Source organism: Leopardus geoffroyi, chromosome A3 (genome assembly GCF_018350155.1).
Source record: "Leopardus geoffroyi isolate Oge1 chromosome A3, O.geoffroyi_Oge1_pat1.0, whole genome shotgun sequence".
NCBI classification, from domain to species: domain Eukaryota; kingdom Metazoa; phylum Chordata; class Mammalia; order Carnivora; family Felidae; genus Leopardus; species Leopardus geoffroyi.
The window spans coordinates 131145373-131169143 of record NC_059336.1 but is presented as its reverse complement, the minus strand read 5'-3'; positions in this window follow the sequence as shown (position 1 = coordinate 131169143).

Genomic DNA, 23771 nt, shown 5'->3' with positions numbered 1-23771 from the left:
TATCCACGTGGAGCTGGGTTTCCTCATGTATTTTAAACAAAAGTCAAGCTCATGGTAGCCGACGCCAGTTTTCTAAACTTTAGCTCCTGCTTGAAAGCTTGCATTTTATTATTCACAACAGATCATGCCACTCATATTCTTCGAAGTGACAGGCTCGCTGAGTTCACTTCTGAGAAAATATGTTTGAAATACCCACGTCTGAAAAAAAAAAAAATTGCGGACCAACTCTTCTTACAAGTAAAAATGGCATTCGTGGAGAGGAGCTGCTTGAAATAGGCGATGCACATGCCCCTTATCACGACGGAATTAAGACGTGTACTCAAAGATTGGAGTCCGATTATGGATCTTCCTTGCTTCACCAAGGACATGTGTGGGCGAAGCTGGTAGCTTTTGCTCGTTTTGTCCTACTGCGCGTGTGTGATGATGAGACATGTAATGGCCACTCTTCTAATCTGGTGCCACTGCCTTGATGCATGCCGAAGAACCCGCAGTTTAACCTCCCAGGCCTTTACCCCATTAGTGCAAATGGCAGCTAATCATGAAAATATGTTTGACCTTGTGGGTCCCCTGGAAAGAGGTCAGGGATTGCCAGAAATGTAAGGTCCGCCATGTTGCTACAGTGAACCTGCCTGAATATTTGAAGACAGCCATAGTCCTGGCAACCTGCAGATATAGCATCGCTGATAGGTTGTTCTGATTATTCCTCCCAGAATCTTGTCCAGCCCAGAGTCTTCAAGTTTGGGAAACTATTCGTAAGATACTTTTAAGTATCAAAGATAGATGACCCCCAAATCCTTCTTTGAACACAGATACACATAGTTATCTCCAGGGCAAATTCGTGTCTTCAACAGACTTTCGAGTTTGAGAATGTCTCCAAGGACATATTTGACATAAAGGACACCTTTCCAGGGCGCCTGGGTGGCTCCGTCCTTTGAGTGTGGGACTCCTGATTCCACCTCAGGGCATGATCCCAGGGTCATAGGATTGGGCCCCATGTCAGGTTCTGTGCTGAATGTGAAGCCTGCTTGAGGTTCTCTGTCTTCCTGTCTCTCTGCCCCTCCCCCTCCCTAGAAAGAAAGAAGGAAAGAAAGAAAGAAAGAAGAAAGAAAGAAAGAAAGAAAGAAGAAAGAAAAAGGGAAAGAGGGAAAGAAGGAAAGAAGGAAAGAAGAAAAGGAAGGAAGGAAGGAAGGAAGGAAGGAAGGAAGGAAGGAAGGAAGGAAACTTTTCCTGGTAATTATCTGATGAAAAACTCCAAGGAACCCAAAAGGAAAGTCCCAAAACTGTCTCACGACTCCAGTTCAAAAACAAAAAGGAAAACAAAACCTTCAACTAATATCACAATTGAGGCTAAAACGCCAACGGTCTAATATCCATCAACATGGTTTAAGGGAGTTGCGAGATCTGTCATACTTTGCCTCCAAAGAACTTCCCCCAGCTGCCTTCATTCATTCATTGTGCCGTTTGACAAACATTTATTTCCAGGGCTAATCATCTGGACGTAGTGGGCAACGTCCAGGGAGGGCATCCAAAAGGAGATGAGGCCAAGCTTGTCTTGAAGAGGAGCAAATGACCCAGCAGAGGGAAAGAGAATAAGCCTGAAGGCCTGGGGCCACGAAGACCAAGGTGTGTTGGGGAACTTCGACAAGTCACAAGTTCATTGTCATTTTGTCTCTGCCCTCAGTGCGGTTCAAAGGGGCCGTGTGAGTTACAGGGCTCCCTCCGACCTCTGGACACTTGGATAAGCCACAGGTGATGTAAGAAGTGAGATGCCCCAACTGTCAATGAGACTTGGAGCTCCAGTGACCTCGAAGTCCTATCAGGGACAGCCGGTTCTGTCCCTCTTCTGAATCTCTCCTGCCCCACCTAGAGCAGAGGCAAACAGAGCAAATGGGAGGAGTGGACGGACGGTGGGGGAGGGGCAGGGGCAGCTCACGGAGTTCTGCTGTGAATGATGACGATCTGAGGCTTGAGAAACCATAATCCTAAATCAATTCATAAAAAAAAAAAAAAAAAGAATGTCATCAGGGTGTCTTAACCTGAAATTCGCAGATAGCTGTAAAAAAAAAAAGTCTATAAATACCCTTAAATTTTACGTAAAACTCTCCACGTGCAGCAGTATAATTTGTGGAGGGAAGTCAGGCTTTGCTTTTAACATTTTTAAAAGATCCTCACAGCCCCGAATACTTGAGACACATCGGACAGGATGCAGGAGACTCCGAAAGAAGTAAAACCTCAGTCTGCAGAAGCAGTTTCCTCACTCGGCAAAACGAAGTTAGGAATCTGAAAACCAGATAGACTGACGTTTGCATCTTAGACCTAAGTGAACTCTGTTACTCATTAACTGTGTGACTTCAACCAATTTCTCGACTTCTCTGTTTCCTTTACTGTGATAACACCTGCTTAGATCTTGCAGAGGGCGCGGGGAAGGCCAGGATTAAAGTGAAATCATATAAACAAATGTCTAGAACCTTCGTAGTCAATCCAATATCACAGCTAATAATTTTTGCTATTCTTATTACTGATATGCTGGGGGGGGGGGCGGGACGGTGCCCAGGGGACAGAGAGGTTTTCTGAGTGGGTCTTTTGGCGACAATATCTAGAGGAAAAACGGCGTCTGGCAGGAGGCCCCCAGTTCCATGTGTTCTGGCGGTGTTGTTCTTGGCTGTTCCTGGCTGGTGTCTGTCTTTACCTTGAACTGCCCTAAGATTAGAATTTCTTGTAAACAGTGGCTTTATTCATCTGTGTCCCTTCACAATGCTGGGCTGCCTCCCTCATGAACGGCGAGCCACCCCTCCTGCTGCCGCTCAGAGGACTGGAATTAACCTCTGTGATGCTTTTATTAAAGGCATTACCTCCAGCCTCCTGAAGGGTGATGGCAGAGAGGCCCCCACATCCAGGACATACTGTGGGGCACACCACCTGCTCCCGGTAGCCTGGGGCAGGGACCTGCACGGGCTCCGCACGGGCTGAGTGGTCAGAAGGATGTACATGTGAGTAAGAAACTTCGGAGCTCCCCAGGAAACCAATGAACCAGCCGCCCGGTTCCACGTGACTCATCGCGGGGTTAAGGTAGATTCTTCGGCTAAGTAACTTTTGTGGCGAGGCTCTGAGCTCAGGCTTCTGAAGCTAGAGACTTCCCCTTCACTCTCAGAGCAAACGCCGTCTCCTTCCCGAAGCCTCACCTGCTTCCCCAGACCCAGGTAGACCCCCTTCTTCTGCAGAAGGACACGAGAACACAGCCGTCACAGCCACCTTCCCTAGTGGCTTATTCAGGTGTCTCTCTTGCCTTTGGCTGTGGTTTCCATGAGCCCAGCCCCGTGTCTTCCTGGACGCCTTATCTTCAAAGTCTAGCATCATTCTGACCCAGAATAAGGGCCCGCAAATTGTGAATGGAGAGACAGAGGCATTGAAGAAGGAAAGGAGGGAGGGAGGGAGGGAGGGAGGGAGGGAGGGAGGGAGGGCGAAAGGGGGCCAGGAGGAGGGAGGGGGAGGGGGATTCTGTCCTGTTTCTGGAGTGAGAAAGTCATGATTCTCTTTCCACGCCCACAGCTTACTTCACGTACCACCTTCCAACAAGCTGTGGAGCTTCTGGGAGGCCTGCCTTCCAGATCTGTCAAAGGGGAGCATCTGCTTGTCCTGCCGGACTGTTTGGGGGGAACGGATAGGATCAGTACATGGAAAAGAAAACAGACAGGATGGAGGGAATTAGGAAAAGAGCTTCCAGCCTCACCTTCAAAAATTCTATTGTTTGCCAGGCTTTAACCCCAAGGGGTTGATTGAGGCAGAATGTCTCCAGACCAATCTCCACTGATTTGCATTGAACATCTGTAGGCTGATGCCCGCCCCCCCTCCCCCGCCCCCAGGATGTCCCCTCATCTGGTTGTGCTGTCACTGCCCTTCCTCAGGTCCCACTATGTCTCTATCCCTCTACTGTGGGTTCCCAGGCGGGCTCTGTCTGGGAACTTCTGTCCCCTCCTGGCTTCTGTCCCCAGGACTGCTTCTGTTCACCTTCTGTTCCCTTCTGGCCACCCTCCATGGGGTTTCTGGAGTAGACTTCCTGGAACTCACGTATCACCCTCGTGCTTACAAACACCCCCCAGCTCACCAGCGTGGTCAAGATTACACATGAGCTCCCTGGCACAGTCCTCAGCATCCTTCTGGACCTGGTTTCTGTAGTGTGTGATTCTCCCAACATTCTCTCCTGTCACCACCACGCCAATCCTGGGCCCCCTGGAATCACCACTCTGCTTCCCGTCTCCCTGACTTGTGTGACTTGGGCTGTGGCTTTGTTGGGACCCCTTCTCTGCACGCTTCACTCATCAGTCCACCAGGAAAACTCCCACCCTCTTTCAAGACTTGTTTCAAAGCGTTGTTTCTCTTGGAAATCTCCTGGTTTCCTCCCGGACAGAATTCACTGCTCTGTGCAGGGGATCCGGGAACACCTCTGTGTTATGTTGTATGCATGGCTGTCTTAGCTGGACCTCCTCGCTTTGCAATTATTTCCTGATGTGTCTGCCCCCCAGGAGCCCAGGCAGCCCTCCAGGATAAGGCTTGGGGCTTTTTCTTGGACGAATTCCCACTTACCTGCTGAGTGAGTACATGAATAAATGAATGTACCTGGAATGCACCCATCCATCTTTTCTGAAGACGACTGGGGTGTCCCTCCCTCGAGAGGGGTCACTGGCTAGCATGAGAATCAGGGACTGGTAGCCTGCTTATTTCGCTGGCCTGCCTCCCCACCTTCCCATGAGTGCAGTCTTGGTCTTTCAGCCCCAAGTAGATGCTCTCGGTCCGCACCTCCTTGCCCAGAGTCTCAGCCCCTGCCACTCACCGCTAGACTGCACGGTTTTTGCGAGCAGGGTCGTGGCTAACTCGCTCATTCTCTGCTCACTCCTGCACCCCGACCCAGTGTCCAGCCCGGCACTCACAGCCACACTGCTCTTCCCCCTCAAACTGTCCTCAAACCCTTCCTCACAGCGTCTTCAGGGAAAAACCGAGCACACTCCTAGGACCCCGGAGTATGAAGGGCACACTTGGCCGGCAGGAATCGTGTTTGCTCGCCCCTCCTCCCCACACACCATAAAGGGACCCCATAAATATTCAGACACCTCGGGTTTCTCTTGCTCACCACCCCCCCGCCCCGCTCACAGCAGGTGACCTGTCAGCAATACTGTCAAATTTTCCGCCTTTCTTCTCTTTCTCATTTTCTTCTTCCTTTTCTAAATGCAGTCACTGCAATCAATTAAACTTTCATGGTCCCATTTCCTTCTTTGCCACTGCAGAACCTTGACATATTTCCTCAAGGAACTACTTTCAAAATCATAATTGAAACACAATAACGTATAATAGAAACGGGAGGAAGAGAGTAATAGATTTAGCTCTCATTTCTGGTGGCAGACATGTTAATTACATTTTCTATTTCCTCTCATTAGCATGGCGCATGTTGTCTCCAACAGGCTGGGCCAGCCTGCTTCTCTCTCTCTCTCTCTCTCTCCCCCTGGCTGAGCCCCGCCCGCTCTCACACGGCGACCCCGAAGGCAAACTTGAGACTACAAACCTGACCACGTCGCTCTTCGTGGTTTGAAACCCATCAGGGCTCAGCACCCCGCACAGGTCATCTCCATGGTGGGGATCCCAAGGTCTAATACTTCATCGTCCTATTTCAGGGGCCAGGCACAGTGACTCAGTGTCGTGTCCCAAAGGCACCTGGCCTGCCCTTGCTCGGAGCTTTCCACGGGCAGCTCCTCTGCCTTTTCCAGAAACGATTTTCCCCTTGAGCATTTTAGGAAGACCACTGCCCGTCTACCTCCTCCCCCTCCCTGTCCACCGGGGCCGCTGACATGGCCAACATTCCATCTCATTCTGGCATCACCGGCCTCTCCTGGTTGCCCTCCGCCTATGAAGGCAGGGATAATAGCTTTCTCCTCTGTGTTTCTGGAGCCACTGAGCTTAGCTCTGCCATGACCCTTATGACACCACATTGTAATTGTGTTTTCACTTTCTGTCCTCTGTCTCCTGCCTTCCCCACCCAACAGTGCCCGGACCAGCACAGTAAATGACCAGTGACTTCGGGACAGGTTGTTTGCTCACTTATTTCTGAATTTTCAGTGTGTCCCCCAGTGGCTGGGGACGAGAGTAAGTGCTTATGGGAATACCCAAAAACGTACACTGAATAAAAAAAAAATCACTCTCTTTTGTTTGTAAACAAAGGTAAACAAAACACGGGGATGAAGAAGCCATAATGAAGGCATTACTAAGAGCAACTAATATATTTCTCACTTAAAAGGAGAAGGAATTGATATCTCCAGAAGTTTCTGAACTGAGTAGTGTGGGGATTATGACTCGGGCCCCAAGAGAGAACTAGACGGCCAGACCTCCTGCATGGAGACCCTTTAGTGGAGGAGGAGGGAGAGAAGGGTCCTTACCTGATTGCCTAAATCTTCTCCCTGCCTTGCAGAGCCAGATTGGAGCCCGAGATTGAAGGAAACATGCAAAAATGTGCACCTGTACACATACTCACTGAAATATTCTCCTACATTTGGATTCCAGTAGAAAAATCTAATAAAAACTGACTGCACACACACACACACACACACACACACACACAAACAAAATGACTGCATTTAAAGCCCCGTGTCACACAGCTTGTTTTTACTTCATGGTTACCCCTCATGAGCTCACCCAGCAGCAGCCAAGAGGGCAACATGGCTTTGAGACCTTGGGCTGACTCAAAACGACTACCAAGGTTGTAGAAGACAGGGCCATGAGACAAGTAAACAGCAGCCTGCCTTTTTTTCTTTTTTTAAAAATGTTAATAGTTTTTTCATCAAGGATTTTTGTTTCCTTATTTATTAAAGTTTATTTTTGACAGAGAGACAGAGACAGAGCACAAGCGGGGGTGGGGCAGAGAGAGAGGGAGACACAGAATCCGAAGCAGTCTCCAGGCTCGGAGCTGTGAGCACAGAGCCCGACATGCGATCACGACGTGAGCTGAAAGTAGGATGCGTAACCAACTGAGCCTCCCCATCAAGGATTTTTAAATTAATTTTGATTTTTTTCTCCCAGTATTGCATTCAAATATTTATCTTGACTTCTGAGTTTTTTGGTGCGTAGTGAAATCTTGCACCCAAGATGAGTGCGTTCCTGGCCTCACCTAAACTACCCCTTCCCTTCAGCGGCCCCAAGTGACCACAGCCCGGTTTCCCCTTCTTCCTCTGAGCTATCCTTCCTCAAGGAACATTCGATCTAGTGAGGGAAGGTAAATTTGTTGACCGCGAACTATTTTTTGGCGAGACAGAAGAAATGGGTGCGACGGAAAACATACACAACGCACACATGAGCAGAAAAAGGAAGAACTCAGCACGACTGTGTGTTTCGGGGAAGACCGATGCATTGGAGTTTGGTCTTAAAAGATAAATCTCTAAGAAGCCTGGGAGAAGGAAGGACATTACAGGAGGAAGGAAGAGTGTTAGCAAAGCTTAGAAGTAAGGCACTCGGGAGGGTTCATTCCCGGGCACGTAGCCTAGGAAAGCCCCGTGGTATAGATGTGCCGTTGTGTGGGACAGAGGTGCTGGCTTTGATTGACAGGCTTCCAAGATGGCTGCCTCTGTGACACAGAAGATTCCAGGTTTTGAGAAAAGACTCAACAGATCGTTCGGAGTGGATCTGTTGGGAAAAGGGGTGGGGGAAGGGGGCTCTCGCTGTGCTTGTCCAGGGCTGACAAGGCCAGCCCCCTGTCACAGGCCCAAGCACTGGGCTCTCAGTCACCACTGTCCCAGCCGGGCGCTGCCCACCAGACCCCAGGGGGAAGAGAAGGTTCTGTTTCTCAGGATGACGCCAACAGGAAGAATGGGGCTTGGGGGGGGGGGGGTTCGGTAAGGCACTGAGTATTGAGCGGTAGCCGGAAGAGAACCTCCAGCCCCAGCCAGGCGGGATTCCTCCCTCATGGGGGCGCTGGCTCGGCTACCTGAGCCCTCTGTGCTCCCACCGTCCGGTGTTACCCCCCTTCCACACCTCTAATGAATAACAGGACCACGGCAATCTGGTGAAGTTGAGGGAGGGGGTCTCTGCCCTCCTCCCTGATGCCTGGGGAGCATTCTTGGCCGAAGCGTTTGTTGGCCGACAGGCTGCTGCCTTCCACTCTGGCTTCCTTTCCCTGTCACACCCCAGGTGGCTTCCAGAAAACACATTCCACGTCTCTCCCCTGTCTTGTGCAAGTCAGGTTGCCTCATCTCTGGGTCTCACTGATGGCTCTGGGGTTGGCCTGCTCACCTCCCTCTGTGGGGACCGAGCTGCAGAGGGCATGTAGGGGCGAACCTTTACCAAACCCCGTCTGGGTTGGGCACAGAGCTGGATTCTTTCTCGAGTACATTTTGTCTTTTTATTTGAGTGACATCAATACTGAGCGGTAGAGAGTTTTATTCCTTTTTTTTTTTTCCTTTTTAACAAATAAGGAAGCAGAGGTTTGCTGAGGAAGTAACCTAACATCAAGAACACGAGGAAGTTTGCCTAACATCATCCCGTCAGAACCAGGTTCTCTGGCTCCTGAACCAGGGACCTATTTTATTCCTGAGGTGCCTAGACCTTTCCTGGAGAGAAACTGAGACAGGTAAGAAGAAGAAAAAAAAAAAAAAAAACATCTGAAGAAAATGTAAACCACTCTGAGGGTAATTTTACTAGTTCAATCTACTATCACATTCCAATGATGCTTAAAGAGTGTCTCTCATGGTACAAAACTATGCCACAGCCCGGACCTCCACCTCATCCTTGCAACACACTTGAGAGGGAACCGTCTGGAAAGCCCTCCCTGACCCTGCCCCAAATCAAGGCAAAGTAAATAGCTTCTTCCTCTTGGCTCCCCAAATGGGTTGCACCATGGCTCTTAATGTTAGTTCAACTATGTGCTATCAACTAAAAATGAGAGGGCGAGAGGGAGGGAGAGAGAGAATTTCATGTATCAACCTGACTGGGACGTGGGACATCCAGACATTGGGTTAAACATTATTCTGGATGTGCCTGTGAAAATATTTCTGGATGAGTTTAACATTTAAATCAGTGGACTGAGTAAAGTAGATGCCCCCCTCCACCCCAGTGTGGGTGGGCCTCACCCAATCAGTTGAAAGGCTGAATAGGTGGGAGAGGAGAGGATACTCTCTATTCCCGACTGCCTTAGAGCTGGGACATGGGTCTTCTCTTGCTTTCACCCTTGGACTCGGCTGGAACGACGCCATCAGCTCTCCTGTGTCTCCACCTTATTGAAAGCAGATCTTGGGAGGGGCCCTTGAGTGGCTCAGTTGGTTAAGTGTTCGACTTCGGCTCAGGTCACGAGCTCATGGTCTGTGAGTTCGAGCCCCACGTCGGGCTCTGTGCTGACAGCTCAGAGCCCGGAGCCTGCTTCAGATTCCGTGTCTGCCCCTCTCCCACTTGCATTCGGTCTCTCGAAAATAAAATAAAAACATTTTAAAAACCAAAAAAAAAAAAAAAAAAGAAAACAGATCTTGGGATTTGTCAGCCTCTTTAATCGTACGAACCAATTCCGAGGAATTGGTTCGTACGATTTCATATGTATCTTTTTGGTTCAGTTTCTCCGGAGAATTCTGACCGAATACAGAGAGAGAGAGAGAAAGAGAGAGAAGGAGAGAAAGAGAGATCTTCTCACATTCCAGTAAAAGGAGAGGTAATCTGGGGTCAGAATCTGAGATATAGAATATCTCTGTGGTTCTACAGGGCAAAAGTGCTCGAAACACAACCCAAACCTGTATTAATTCTGCGGTGTCAGGGGAAATCTAATATAGGTGCTCGTAGAACAAAAAAAAAATGATACAAGTTGGATGAATGAGAAATTACTTTTGCCCTATGGGACAGGCCCAGTGAGGGCAGGTGCTGGTACACAGGGCAACAGTCGGAAGGAAGTCTCAGTGTCTACGCGGGTAGCTTCTTAGACCTTCAAATGCTTTTACATTCTTACTCTCTTTTAATCCCTAACTTACCCTCTAAGAGAACTGAGAGGAAGGTGGGGCAGAGTTGTCTTCTGTGTTAACTTCTCAAATATTCACGAGGACTGATACAGGCTAGCCCCTCTACCTAGAACCAAGGAGACAGACCTAAATGCAACTGTCATGACCATGGCCCTCAGGGAGCTTATTCCAATGGGGAAGAGACTCTGAACAAGGAATTACAATTGTGCTGTCTTGTATAGATGCAAAAAATTCAGTATAGAATACTAAAAGGAGATCTAATAATAAAGGTCACGGATGGAATAACTGAGAAAATCGCATTTCAGCCAAACCTCAAAGCATACGTAGAGGCTGTCAGGATCTCAGGACTCTGCTCCCACCCCTGGAGTCTGATGGGGATTGAGCAAACAGAGCAATGCCCAACTGGAAAAGTAAAGTGGCAGCCAGGCAAGCATTTGATATTTCAAAACATAGCCTTGGTAAAACCTGGATCTGAAATTGTGGCTTTGGGTTGAAGTTCGATTTGGACTTGAGCCTCTGAATCGAAAGTTCTGGATCTCCAGGCGCCTGGGTGGCTCAGTCGGTTAAGCGTCGACTTCGGCTCGGGTCACGATCTCGTGGTTCGTGGGTTCGAACCCTGTATCGGGTTCTGTGCTGACAGCTTAGAGCCTGGAGCCTGCTTTGGATTCTGTGTCTCTGTCTCTCTCTCTCTCTCTGCCCCTCCCTGCTTGTGCTCTGCTTCTCTCTTAAAAATAAACTTTAAAAACTAATAAAAATAAAGTTCTAGGTCTGCATACTCAGGTGTGCCTGAGGTCTGGGAAGAAAGACGGGGAAAGAGAAAGAGCCCCAATTCAAATGAATGAGTTTGGGGTACGGAAGGTAAGAGTGTGCGCGTCTTTGGAGGTGCCAAAATGCTCCATGAGAGCTGCTTTAACAAAGAGACAGGGCCCACTCGTAAAACATGGGCTAATAAATTCAAATTCTCGCCATTGGATGAACAAAACCTCTCCCTTTGGGGAAAGGGGAACTGGTGACGTGTCTTAAATCGTACTCTCCAATGGGAAGAAGGGAGAATTCGTTTCCAGAGCTCCCATTACTAATAAGGACAAACAGAGTATTAATGAGTTCACCCTGCACCCCTTGTCTCCCTGAACCCCTCCCCGACACAAGTGGATGGGAGAATATGTATGAATTTCCCAGACACGCAGGCATGGTTTGGATACAATGGATCTTGGGAGCCGGATCAAGAAGTTTGGATACAAACCACTGGATATTACTAAAAAGTACAGTTAGAGGACCAGATTAGTGCTTTGAAGTCATTACTCTGATTACAGTAAAAACTATTTGTCTCAGGAGCAAGAGGCAAAATTAGGATTCTGCTATAAAAATTCGGGAAGGGACAAAGGTGACTTGGTCTGGGACAGTGGCTATAAAAATTCGGGAAGGGACAAAGGTGACTTGGTCTGGGACAGTGGCGGTGGAATGAGGAAAGGGGACATGTCTGGGAGGTGTTCAAGGGGCGATTGGATGGGGTGGCAGGGGAGTCCTGTGTCTCCCCTGAGTTTCTCACTTTGTGCAGCTGGGTGGATTGTACTGGAACAATGGCTGCGGAGCCGTTTTGGATAGCAGGAAACTATGAGATCAGTTGGAGATACACCAGCTTTGAATGACCTCTGAGTCACCCAAGTGAAGTCGCCTTAACTTTGTCGGGTATATGGGTATGGATTTCAGGAGTGAAGCCTGGGTTGGAACCCCACATCTGGGAAATGGCCACATCTACTTAGAAAACGTATCCAGGAATGAGCAGTTTCCCAAGAAGCAGGACTTTCCGTGCGAAAACCAGGGACATTTTGGGAGAACCGGCCCCAATTGTGTCCTAAGCAACTGTGCTAGGAAGTGGGTTACCAAAGAGGCCGAGGGAAAAGGGCTTTCCTGTTATTCTCAAAAACGAGTTAGCCAACAAAAATGGCGGCTTTGTGACAGTCAAGAGAGGAGCAGCACAATTTTCAGGATTCCTGGTAGCACATTGTCCACATGCCCGCTTAGATGCCCGAGGATCGTAACTACTCATTCATTCGTTCACATCGGTGTCTCATTACTTCGCTCAAAACAATTAGGTTTAGGGGCTCCGTTGCCTAGGGCACAATGTTTAAATGTCTAGTGTAGACACCTAGGTTTCTCCACAATTAGAATCTGGCCTTTCCCTCTTCGTTTCCCCTCGTGATCCCGGCTCCCCAACCGTGTGGACTCTGTCTCCACCCTTGGAGGATCCATTTCCTGTGCATAGTTTCACTCAGAACAGACAGCCCTTCCCTGACCCTGACTGTCCAGCTCAGAGATGCTCCCCTGTAAGGACTTCTTTCCCCTCAGCAAACATTCAGGAAGCCCCAGGTTTCAGGCTTTGCCCAAGGGCTGTAGATACAGACATAACTACAGGGACGGGCATTGTCCTTAAGAGGAACCTTCTGGGTTTAACCTCCCTCTCGGGGTTCCCAGAACACTTATGTGCCATCTATGATGCCTTTTGGCACTTTGCTGGGCGTCTAAAGGGAGGAGGACAGATTGGAAAGGACACAGGACTCAGGAGAGCAGGACCCCGGTTTCCCACAGCTCTGCTACCTGCCCTCCCCTGGTCTCCTCGTGGCTTTGAGCTTCCGTTCGCTCATTTATAACATAACCTCATCAAGTGGCAATGAGGATCTCGCGAAGTAATTGATACCAAAATGCCTTCTTCCCCATAAAAACTTGTGTTTCTTTCTCACCTGCTGCTCAAGGTCAAGGAACATGCGTCCGCCCTACATCCACAGCACAAACTCACGGTCGCTGGTGTAGATTTGGATGTTCTGTGAACGGCAAATAGAATCTGAGGGGGGGGCATGGGGAAGGGGAGGGGCATACAGGACTAAAATGAGGTTCCATCAGGCTAAAGGACACACTTTGCCGTTTCACTTATTAGTGTGCAGAAACCTGGAGAACTTTCCTCAGATTTCTAAAAGGAGGCAAAGGTGAAGGAATGGAAGAAGTCTCGTCATATGTGTCACCTCATGTCAAAGGGGCCTCGCTCTCCTGTGAAACCCTAGGGGCTCCTGCCTCTTTGTGTTCTGCCAGACCTTAGAATTTAGGAATGCAGGGGCGCCTGGGGGTCTCAGTCAGTTGAGCGTCCTACTCTTGATTTGGGCTCAGGTCATGATCCCAGGGCCATGAGATCGAGCCCCGTGTCAGCTCTCCCCTGCTTGTGTTCTCTCTCTCTCTCTCTCTCTCAACATAAACAAACAAACAAACAAATGTAGGAACGTATATTCCCATAGCTCCAGGAACGCTTAAGAGACTCCAATTCCCGTCTGATGTTGAGCTAAGGAAACTGAATCATCCCAGCCCGAGAGAACAAGACTACAAGGCCAGGCTCCCGGCTCCCGGCCAAGGGCCCCTTCACCTCCGCGCTGCCTCTTTGCTCTGCCCCAGACGGGTGCCTTCGTCCCCAGGACAGCAGCCATCCTGGGTGCCTTGAAGCCAACGCTGCCGATGAGTCACTGCTTGGCAGCTCCCTTGTTTTTCAGTCTGGAGCCACTTTAAATGTGATAAACGAGGTTATTTAAAAAAAAAAAAAAATAAGAACAATGCCATGTCCAAATCAAAATGTCTCCTGACCCGTCAAGACCATTTGGAGTACCTTTTTGTCTCAGTAGGGAGAAAAGGTACTTCATGTCGGAGAGAATACGTTAAATCAGTGAAAATGGGTAATTTCAACAATCATTGTCTAAAGCTGAATAGGAGGCCAATATTTACTGATGTAGCTTTCTCCCCTGGGAGTGTTTTCGTATTAGTGATGTAACTTTGCAAGTAACTGGGCACTTGGAGCTCGTTCAAATGAGAGAAAAAGAAAGAGACGGCCGGACCATTTAAGATGAAAAAAAAAAAACAAAAACAAAAAACGGTTTCAGTTGGGTTTCGGGCAAAAAGGAATATAAAAATGCACGAACCCTTTCCTCCTTTGTTCTCTGGTTGGGTTGCTGGTGCGGGTTTGAGGTCTCCGCTGTTTTGCAGGAAAGGGTGGGAGCTCCCCTCCACCCTTCCCCTTCCTGCCCCTCCATGGGGTGAACAAGCAAGAGAAGGTCAGGACGACTCATACCGAAAGCCCAGGGAGCCCGGGCCCTGGCAGATCAAGGTCACCTGGTAGGGCGCTGGCTGCTCTAAGCTTAGGTAGAGCCAGCGACTCAAGAAGCCAGCAAAATAAATAAGACCAGGACTCAGAGCCACGTCAACTTGCAGAAGTGCACGTCTCGGTCGTCACAAATACACTTGAAATAGAGGAATTGGATGGGATGTGAATTGTATCTCAATAAAGCTGTTAGAAAACAAGATCACGCCCTCCTCCCCACGCACACATAGGCAACTGTTACACCATATGCAGGGATTCAGCATCAGTGAATCTCGAGTGTACCTTGCCCTGGCACAGCTCCTTACAGTTTCCACAGAGTTTTCGTAACCTAGCTTAAGCATTAGATGGGAAAAATAGGTCCCGTGCCTACAAGAGACTCGGTTTTCCCCAGGCCACACCACCAGTAAATGGCAGAGACGGAATTCGGGGTTTTGACCCCAGTGTTCATTATGCGGCCGCACTACTATGGTCTGTATGGAGGGGAGGGTATGGACCTCGCCAACATTTGGAGTTTTTCGGGGTTACCGTGAGCTCTGGTGGTTGAAGAGGTTGTGCTCGAAAAGGGAAAAGCTTTCTCCCGGAGGGAACTTCTAAAGAGACGCTTTCTCTTATGGTCTGGAAAGATGTGACGCAAGTGAACAAAATTCTGGGGTGTCCACTACGTAACAAGCGCACGCAGCCCTCAGTCCGTGCAGAAAATTGAGGGGTTTCAGAGACCCTCGCGCAAAGCGAACACTTGCCGAATGCTGGTTTCTTAGAGAGGCAGAATTCAGAGCGGCGAGTCGGCACAGGACCGTAAGCCACTCGAGGTTTCTCCACGAGAGACGTGGTAACTGGGCCTTGCAGAATGGGCGGACCCAGGAGGTGGGAGAAAACACGGCTGGTGGGAGACGCATACACGCAGACCCGTGAGCGCAAAAATTCAAGACACGTGTTAGCAGATGGAAGTAGATGTAAGAACATGCCGGAAGGGGGGCAGGGGGGCACCCAGTGGGAACCAGAAAGGTTGGGATTGAAAAGAGAATCCGAGAATGGGCAAATGGGGAAAAGCTTTAAAATGAAAGACGCAGAACCCCAGGTGGAGGAAGCGACGGGCCAGCTCGGAGCCACACGGCGAGACAGCAAGGGAGCTGAGCCCTGGAAGTCAGCCTCCCTGGTCCCCGGCTGAGCTCCCCTCCAGCCACTCGAGACTTCATATCCCGACAGGAGAGTCCAGCCCAGAAATCTTTGCCGATTCAACCTGTCTGCCTCTGCCCCTGACTGCCCCCCATGCCTCCCCCAGCTGCTGCTTCCCGTGTGAAACATCTGGTTTGAGGTCCACCCGTGATCTCCAAAGCCATCAGCCTAAGTCCGTGGGAGCCAGCCAAAAGAATGAAAAGAATCACCCAAAGCCCAGGGAAAAGGAAACAGATGACTTGGGTTTGAAGTATTTCAAACGAGCCCTCTGGAAGGTGGTTTCATATACTGATGCAACAGAAATAGATAGTGTGGCAGCCACTGCTTGCTTTTGCCTGACACAATCACCCCCCCCCAACACACACACACACACACACACACACTCAGAGACCTCAGTAGGAGCCTCCTATGAAATCTCAAGGGCTACTCTGCAAAGACAACAGCAGCTTGTTCTGTTACGAGTGATGTGTTTTTTCCATCCCCTGAATTAATTACTCGATGAGAGTGGAAGGGCTTTAACGCTGAATTCTGTGCCTTCAGCCCTCTGAACAGGGAAACGCAGTTATGGAAGTTATGGAAGCACAGGAGGACGCCCCCAGCCAGACATCCGCTGGCCCTGTTTATCATCCTGAAGTGAACTGAACGGGCCCCACCCCTGGCCGGCTCCACTCATGGGATCCCCCCTTCCAGGAAAGGAATCTTCACCTATTTGACTGCGTGCTTCAGAAAGGCAGGAGTCAAAATTCATACATGGTCAAAGAACAGACTTTGTGGCTGAAGATTCTGGGTTGGAATCCTGGTTGTAACAATTTTGTTAAGGTTTATTTATTTTTGAGAAACAGAGAGAGAGAGAGAGAGAGAGAGAGAGAGAGGGAGGGAGTATGAGCAGAGGAGGGGCAGAGAGAGAGGGAGACCCAGAATCCGAAGCAGGCTCCAGGCTCTGAGGCTGTCAGCACAAAGCCCAACACGGGGCTCGAACCCATGGACCGTGAGATCCTGACCTGAGCTGAAGTCGATGGAGCCATCCAGGGGTCCTGAGCTTAACCGGTGGAGCCACCCAGGGGTCCCCTGGCTCTGACAATTTGTAACCGGGAAAGTTACTTCAACTACCAAGAGAATGATTTTTCTCATCTTGAAAAATAGACCAATGATACCTACCCATTACTTCCTTTTAAAGAATAAATGAGAAAAGCACTCAGCACAGCGCCTGGTATGTATGAAGTTTTCAATAAAACGCTAGTTATGAAAATATAGCTCTGGTTCCTGTCTCACTGGATCCCACCTCACCGACGTGACCTGCAGTAAACACATAAGAACTATTTGATCCCCAAAAGAATGAATGGGTTTGCATCCAAGCGACATCCCGTGAACTCGATTTTATATAATTTATTTAACTCTCCCACACTGATGATGGACAGTGTTCCTATTATGTATAAGAGTAAATCGAGACCATGTCGAGATACCAGAAATGTTACTTTTGCATAATACGTCTGGTGGCTTTGAACCATGAAGATTGATGCCTGGATGTACTCGAATGATACTAACAGAGGTTAACATACTATGTTAGAAGAAAGACAGGTTTCATCCCATATTCGGAATCCGTAGCGATTCGGGAAAGTTGCCAGGATAGTCCTTACAGGCATGTGCCAGAGGGAATGTTCTGTGTGTTTCCAGTGTGCCGGGCACTGCTAGGGCTGGTGTGCTATCCCCGTGAGCACCCAACACAACCTGGAAGTGGGAAGTGTTGCCCCCATTTCACAGAGAGGGTAGCTGAGGTTCCGAGAGTCAGAGCAATGTTTCCATACTACATGGCCTGTGAGTTTTAGAGTCGGATTCCAAAAGCGGGTCTGGGTGACCCCAATGCCCTTATTCTTTTCCACAACACCACACTGCCTCCCACGGGTTTCCTGAAATAGAATCAGAAAACTGTGTGACTCATAATCCCCCCAGTCACCGAGTCATCTCAAAAATCTCAGGCTTGAAAAAGACATTGAAGGACAACAGATCGGGCGATCCTCCTGATGTTGGACTCTCCTCCGCATTTGTCTCCCGAATGTTCTGTCCTCTCCTTGAACACATCCAGGGACAGAGGACAGACTGCTTGGAGGGATGGTCAGCAAGATAGTAGAGGTGTGGACGGCCCCTGATTCAACTCCTCATTGTATGGGTAATGAGCCGGAGGCCCAAAGAAAGGATGTGTTTGTTACCCAGGATCCCACACTGAGAAGCTTATGCCCAGATGGTGGAGGGTAGTTTCTACAGCCCTCAAGGCCACACTGAATAGATTTGGGACAGAATGCTACCAAAGCACAGGATATTCAGCCTAAAAGCTTCACTGAAATGGAAGGAAGTGTTTCCAACCCACCATGGGGAAGATCCACCAATTCCAGATGGGTCTCTCACAGTGGAATCTGATCGCTCTGAAGAAATTCCCTCTCCCCTGCCCAACTTCTACAAAGAAAGCCAATTATAATCCCAGTCGACATTTATTAAGAGTGTTACACTTGACAAAACCTTATCCTGATCTTTGCACCCATCCTACGAAGAAGGCAATACGGAAATTACCGTCGCCATTTGCATTACAAGAGACCGGAGATTAAGCATTGCTTTTTTTGGCCGTGTGGTAAGCACATTGTTACCAGAAGAAAACTTTCATGTGTGAAGCTACTGACATATGGGGTCTTTGTCATTCATTTTACAGTCTAGCGTGGGTCTGCGGTAAGACAGTGGAGAAGGTTCTTTTCCATGCATTCAGAAACCCAGGCTCCTTTGGGATCACATCTACAATCCCCTTTGGAGTCCCCACCATTCCTCTGTTTGTCTAGCAGGTGAAGGAAGACATAATATGTGGAGGATCCCATAAGAGGCTTCAATGGCCCAGGCTGTGACACAGAAAATATAGCTTCTGCTGAAAGTCTATCAGCCAAAATTCAGGGATATAGTCACACGTGTGTGAGGCTGCTGGGACAGCTAACCCAACTGTGTGTCCAGGAGGAAGGAAAGATTGTGGGTTTTTTTTTTTTTTGTGGTTTTAACCAACATTTGACAGTTTCTGTCAATAATCATCTTGATTTGTCGATACACCAGGTGGGGACCTGAGCTAGAATTTCAACAGAATTGTTTTAACGACCAGTAGAAGGTCCTCTTCAAGACTCGATCCTAAAGTTACATGGGTCTTAGGTATCACCTTCAGCGTAGTGAACTAGATTCCTGTGATTTTTTTTTTTTCTGCCAACAATGCTTATTACCATCTTTGGTGAGGTACAAGTTCTGTAGATTTCTTACCCCACATGGAGACTGGATCTCTCTCAGTACAGTCTGAGTCTGTCACCTTCCTTGTTATTCAGTGGCCTTACTCAGATTCCTCTAGCTTCTTGGGGGGGGGGGTGGAATTCTGCCCAAATATGTGTTCAATATTTATTTATTTGACATTTCAATAAGTAGCATCTGCGTTGGGCCAAGGCCACAGAACTTATGGACACTAAATATGTAGAAATGTATAAAATGGAATTTGTGCTAGAAAAAAACTCACACTGCCTCGTGGAGAAACTAGAAAGAGAGGTAAATAAAAATGAGGTAGGCAGGCACTGCAATAAATGTGGGCACACAGAGTTTTGGGAATGCAGGGAGAAGGAACATAATTTTGCCTGGGAAAGGTTTCAAGGTGGAAGCAATTTTTAAGGTATTTTTCGAAGGTCTTTCTGATCCCCAATGAGAAATACAGATGGAAGAAAAATTTTGTACCCATCACAAGGACCAGATAATAATGAGAACTTTATCTTGGGTATTGCTTGAGGAATATGGTAGTGGAAAATGACAGGAGATAAGTTTGATTTCATAACCTGTACCCAGACAGCAAACATTTGAATGGCGTACAAATAATGTCAAGTTCTTGTCTTCTGGCATTATGGGAGGAGGGGCTGAGCTAAAATTCAAACACTGGTTTCCCCAAATTGCTTCTGGATCGTTGCACACATCTGTGCCTGCTTCCCTCTTGATTTAAAACAAAAACAAAAGCAAACAAAAACAAAACAAAACAAAAACGAGTGAACATTTTTATCTTGGGAAATTAACTGAGAACATTTACTGATCCACCCAAAGTTTGTTTCCTCTCTCGCATTCCCTATCCCTCTCTTGGTTTCCCTGAGCTGCTTCAGAGCACTTATTTAATGTCAAGTCCTAAGTCGAGCCCACCAGACTGAGGAACGTGAAGATACGATGCCTGTACGATTTAATTCCAAAGGAATCTCATTTTATTGAATCCCCAGCAGGGACTTCTTATTTTGAAGAGGTTCAGATTATACTGCCCTGCAGAGAACATGTTTGCAGGTTCCACAAATCCAAGATCTTCCGACAACCTGAGTCAATAGGGTGGCGAATGGAAGAATTTGTGGCATTCTGATATGGCAGACGTCTTCCTGGTGTCTTTCGAATCCTTGATAATTCCGTAGTGCACGAATTTCAAGAAAGTCTGCTTCTAAACAAACATAAGAAAGAAAGAAAGTCTGCTGCTGACTATTGGCCAAGTGAAAGAATGACCTGGCGGGAAGACTCAATGCTTTCTGCGGGAAGAACACTCTTCAGAAGCCACAAAAGCATCCTCCCACATTTACTGTGACTTCTGGGCCACAGCCACGTCTCAGAAGCAATGACACTAAGCCATTCTGTCTCCAGTGTGCACCAACCATGTCCTTGTGGTTAGCAGATGCACTGGTTTTGCAACGAAAGGCTAAACAAGCCTGAAAGGAAACCGTGAGTCTGACCTTGGAAGATTTCACGTTCTCAGCCTCACTGAGTCAGTCATCAGTGAATTTACGAGCCAGGTGAGGAATTTCCAGAGACCAGATGTCATGTAATGTTTCCCCAAAATGTGACTTTGGAGGAAAGGGAGAACAAAAGGAGTGAGTACCTCCAGTCTTCAGATCTGGTAACATTCTCTCGAATTCCCCGCCCTGCCTAAGATTTGTTGACTAGTAAGTTATGGGCCAAAGTCCAAGTCCGTGGTCCTACGCTGTACTGTTTTACAGGTGAGCTAAAGAAGATTGGCTTAAAAGGGGGGATGTCTTTTACGGAAATGATATCATTCCTTTTCAAAATTCCTCCCTTCATGATTTTTTATGACTTCATGTTTTGGCCTAGATCAATGCGCTTTGGGAGAACTCTCCACCGTGGGGAAAATGTTCTATATTTACACTCTACAATGTGGCAACTACTAATCACATGTGCCCATCAGGCATTTGAGTTGTGGCCTCTGTGTCTCAAGAACTGAATGTCTAACTGTATTTAATGTTAAATTAAATACACTTGTAGCTGGTGGCTACTCTACCGGACGGCACATGTCAAAACTTTATAACACTTTGTTCATATCAAGCATAAGGTCTAGTATCAAAACCCCACAAAGAAGCAGGACTTTTTTATGGTTGGGAAAAAAAAAATCTCCGTCCTGGGAGATTTTGTGGCTTTTCTCCACACACAGCTTGGTCTCCCATCAATTTAGAATACAGTTTATCTGTTTAAGGGCCAGAAAATCTTAGATCTCTATTTTTAAGGACCCAATTTCGCTTAGCGTTTGGCCTGAGCGGGGAGACTGATGTTCTAGACATTCATTACAGGAGCCAAGAGGAAGCATGCGTACAAGAAATCCCTGGAACTTACAGGAAAGGGCCCAACCAAAAAGGAAACTTAGAGTCCACCTTTGAATTAAAGAGATAGGCACAGAGTAAACTATCATAGACATGAATTACAGCCCGATGCCCGGGAACTTAATGCAGGTCCGGTCGGCTAGTTTTATCTGTCTTATCAGAGAAGCATGTTACATTGTTACCTTTGTATTTGGGGGGAAATAACGGCATAAATGAATGAGAAGCTGGCCCTGGCATACACACCCCAAATAATTCCCTGACTAGAGGCTCTAATAACTCTCAGCCTTTAAGAGTTTCTATCATCGTTGCCTCTACTCTGCAGAGAGGAACACAGTAATTCAGAGAGTTTGAACCTTTTGTCCACATCAGACACGTGTCATTTGTTCTTTATAACGGATGCTGGTTTTCAACAAGGCATTCTTTCAGTCCTTCCCCCCCCCCCCCCCCATTGCCCTGTTTGGTCGGGGCTCCGGTTTTCCAAATGGAATATGATGTGTTCGAATGTGCAGCCATGTGGATCCCGGCACACGGAAGTGCTGTGTGACAGGCACTCTCGGTGCGAAAAGTGGCACCATGGGCAGGTGCAACCCTGCCACCTTCACACGGGACGCCTGTAAATCCCAGCTCAGTGATCACCTCTTTGGGAGTCTTAATTCAACTACCTTCTACTCACCCTTAGCCTTTCTTGGATACTGAAATTCGTATTTAAATCCAAACAAGAGCGCTGTGGTATTGCTTGTTAACTTTCATGCAACACCCAAAACTGTCCTGTATCATTCCCTCTTTAAAGACGAAGATATTGAGGTGGCGCAGAGTATAGCAACCTGATCTGGCTTCAGATTAATGCAGCCCTTCACACCAGCTGTGAGGAAAGAAGGTTCTTTGGTTTTAACTACCCAGATAGATCATCGCCGTTGACCAAATGCATCAGAAGCTGTTTCTCCCTGGGCCATAACTATGCAGCTGCAACAGGACCATAGCTGCCTCTGGGATATCTTCGCAGACCCCCTTTCCCGGGGAGAACCTCAGCTGCCTGACCCTCGAGCAATCCAGCTTGATTCCAGCAAGAGATGTTCGTCGTTGTTTCTTTGGAGGTCACTGCATTAGCCAAGGATTCTTTTTTCCATTTCTTGTTTGTTGGTTGGTTCTGTTTATGAAATTCATTTTTGCAGATACTGGGAATGCTTGTTGTGTGGCTTTATGTAAGTAATCTCTACACCCAATGAGGGGCTCGAACTCATGACCCAGAGATCAAGCGTTGCATGTTCTTTCGACCGAGCGTCAGGTGCCTCGGTACTGAGAGTTCTTAAATGGAGAATAAGAAGAGATTATGTGAGGATCTCTAGTGCTGTCCCTGATGCCTCTGTGTCTTTGGGAAGAAAGAGAGCGGGCTTCAGTTTCAATAGAGCTGGCTTCCCATAACAGTTCTGATAGGAAGTAACTGTGGTCTGAGGCAGGTCACAGCACCTCTGTGACTCTTGTGTCCTCGGCCGCTTACTGGAAAAGGTGTGTGCTATGAGGATTAAAGAAACCTATGAGAGCACTTAAGAGTTTGCCTTGCCCAGACTAGGTTCTTCTTACAATTCTATCAACTCTGGATGTGTAAATAATACATTCCAGGTGTTTCTTTATTAAAATTTTGAAGTTTATTTATTTTGAGAGAGACAGAGACAGAGTGCGTGGGGGAGGAGGAGAGAGAAAGGAAAAGGGAGAATCCCAAACAGGCTCCATGCTGCCAACACAGAGCTGGACAGCACGCTTGCACTCACGAAACCACGAAAGAGATCATGACCTAAGCAGAAACCGAGAGTCAGACACTTAACTGACTGAGCCACCCGGGGGCCCCAGATTTTTATTTTTTTAATTTTTTTTAACATTTATTTATTTTTGAGACAGAGCATGAATGGGGGAGGGGCAGAGAGAGAGGGAGACACAGAATCGGAAGCAGGCTCCAGGCTCTGAGCTGTCAACCTAGAGCCCGACGCGGGGCTCGAACTCACAGACTGCGAGATCGTGACCTGAGCTGAAGTCGGACACTTAACCGACTGAGCCACCCAGGCGCCCCTCAGATTTTTTAAGAATAGTCCAGATTGGGGCACCTGGGTGGCTCAATCGATTAAGTGTCCAACTTCGGCTCAGGTTTGTGAGTTCGGGCACCATGTCAGGCTCTGTGCTGACAGCTCAAAGCCGGGAGCCCGCTTCCGATTCTATGTGTCCTTCTCTGTCTCTGCCCCTCCCTCGCTCACACCCTGTCTCTCTCTTTCTCTCAAAAAATAAATAAACATTAAAAAAAAAAAAGAATAGTCCAAATAAAAAATATTTGCCTCTTTATGAAATACTATGTCCCTAATTTTGGTTCTGGAGGTGTAGTTACTTCTCAAATTTCAAAAAATAAGTAAATATTAGCCCCTTCATTCTTGACGGTTTAATTCCCACCCCCACCCCCAGTGTTTTTCTCTAAGCTCAGAAATCACAACTGGTAATGATTGATTTCTCAATAGGATCCATTCTTCGGCTATCAATGAGTTGGCTTTCTAGAATGTCTCTGGGTATACGTTCACAAATGTCTCCAACGTAAGCACACAAATACAGCCTTCAAAGTCAGGCCTGTGACAATAAACAACATCGCTCTGTCGTCCATTAATTGGAAAACAAAAACATAGATTATCTGGTCGGCAGAGGTTCCTTGATGTTATTTATTCCACCTCTTCAATTTACAGAGGGGCAAATAAAGCTAGGAAGGGCCTCTTCTTAACTGAGAAGGTAAAATAATGGGTCAGCAAAAACCAGAACTAGGATCCCGTTCCTGAATATCAAAATGCCATCCCTAGCCCCCAA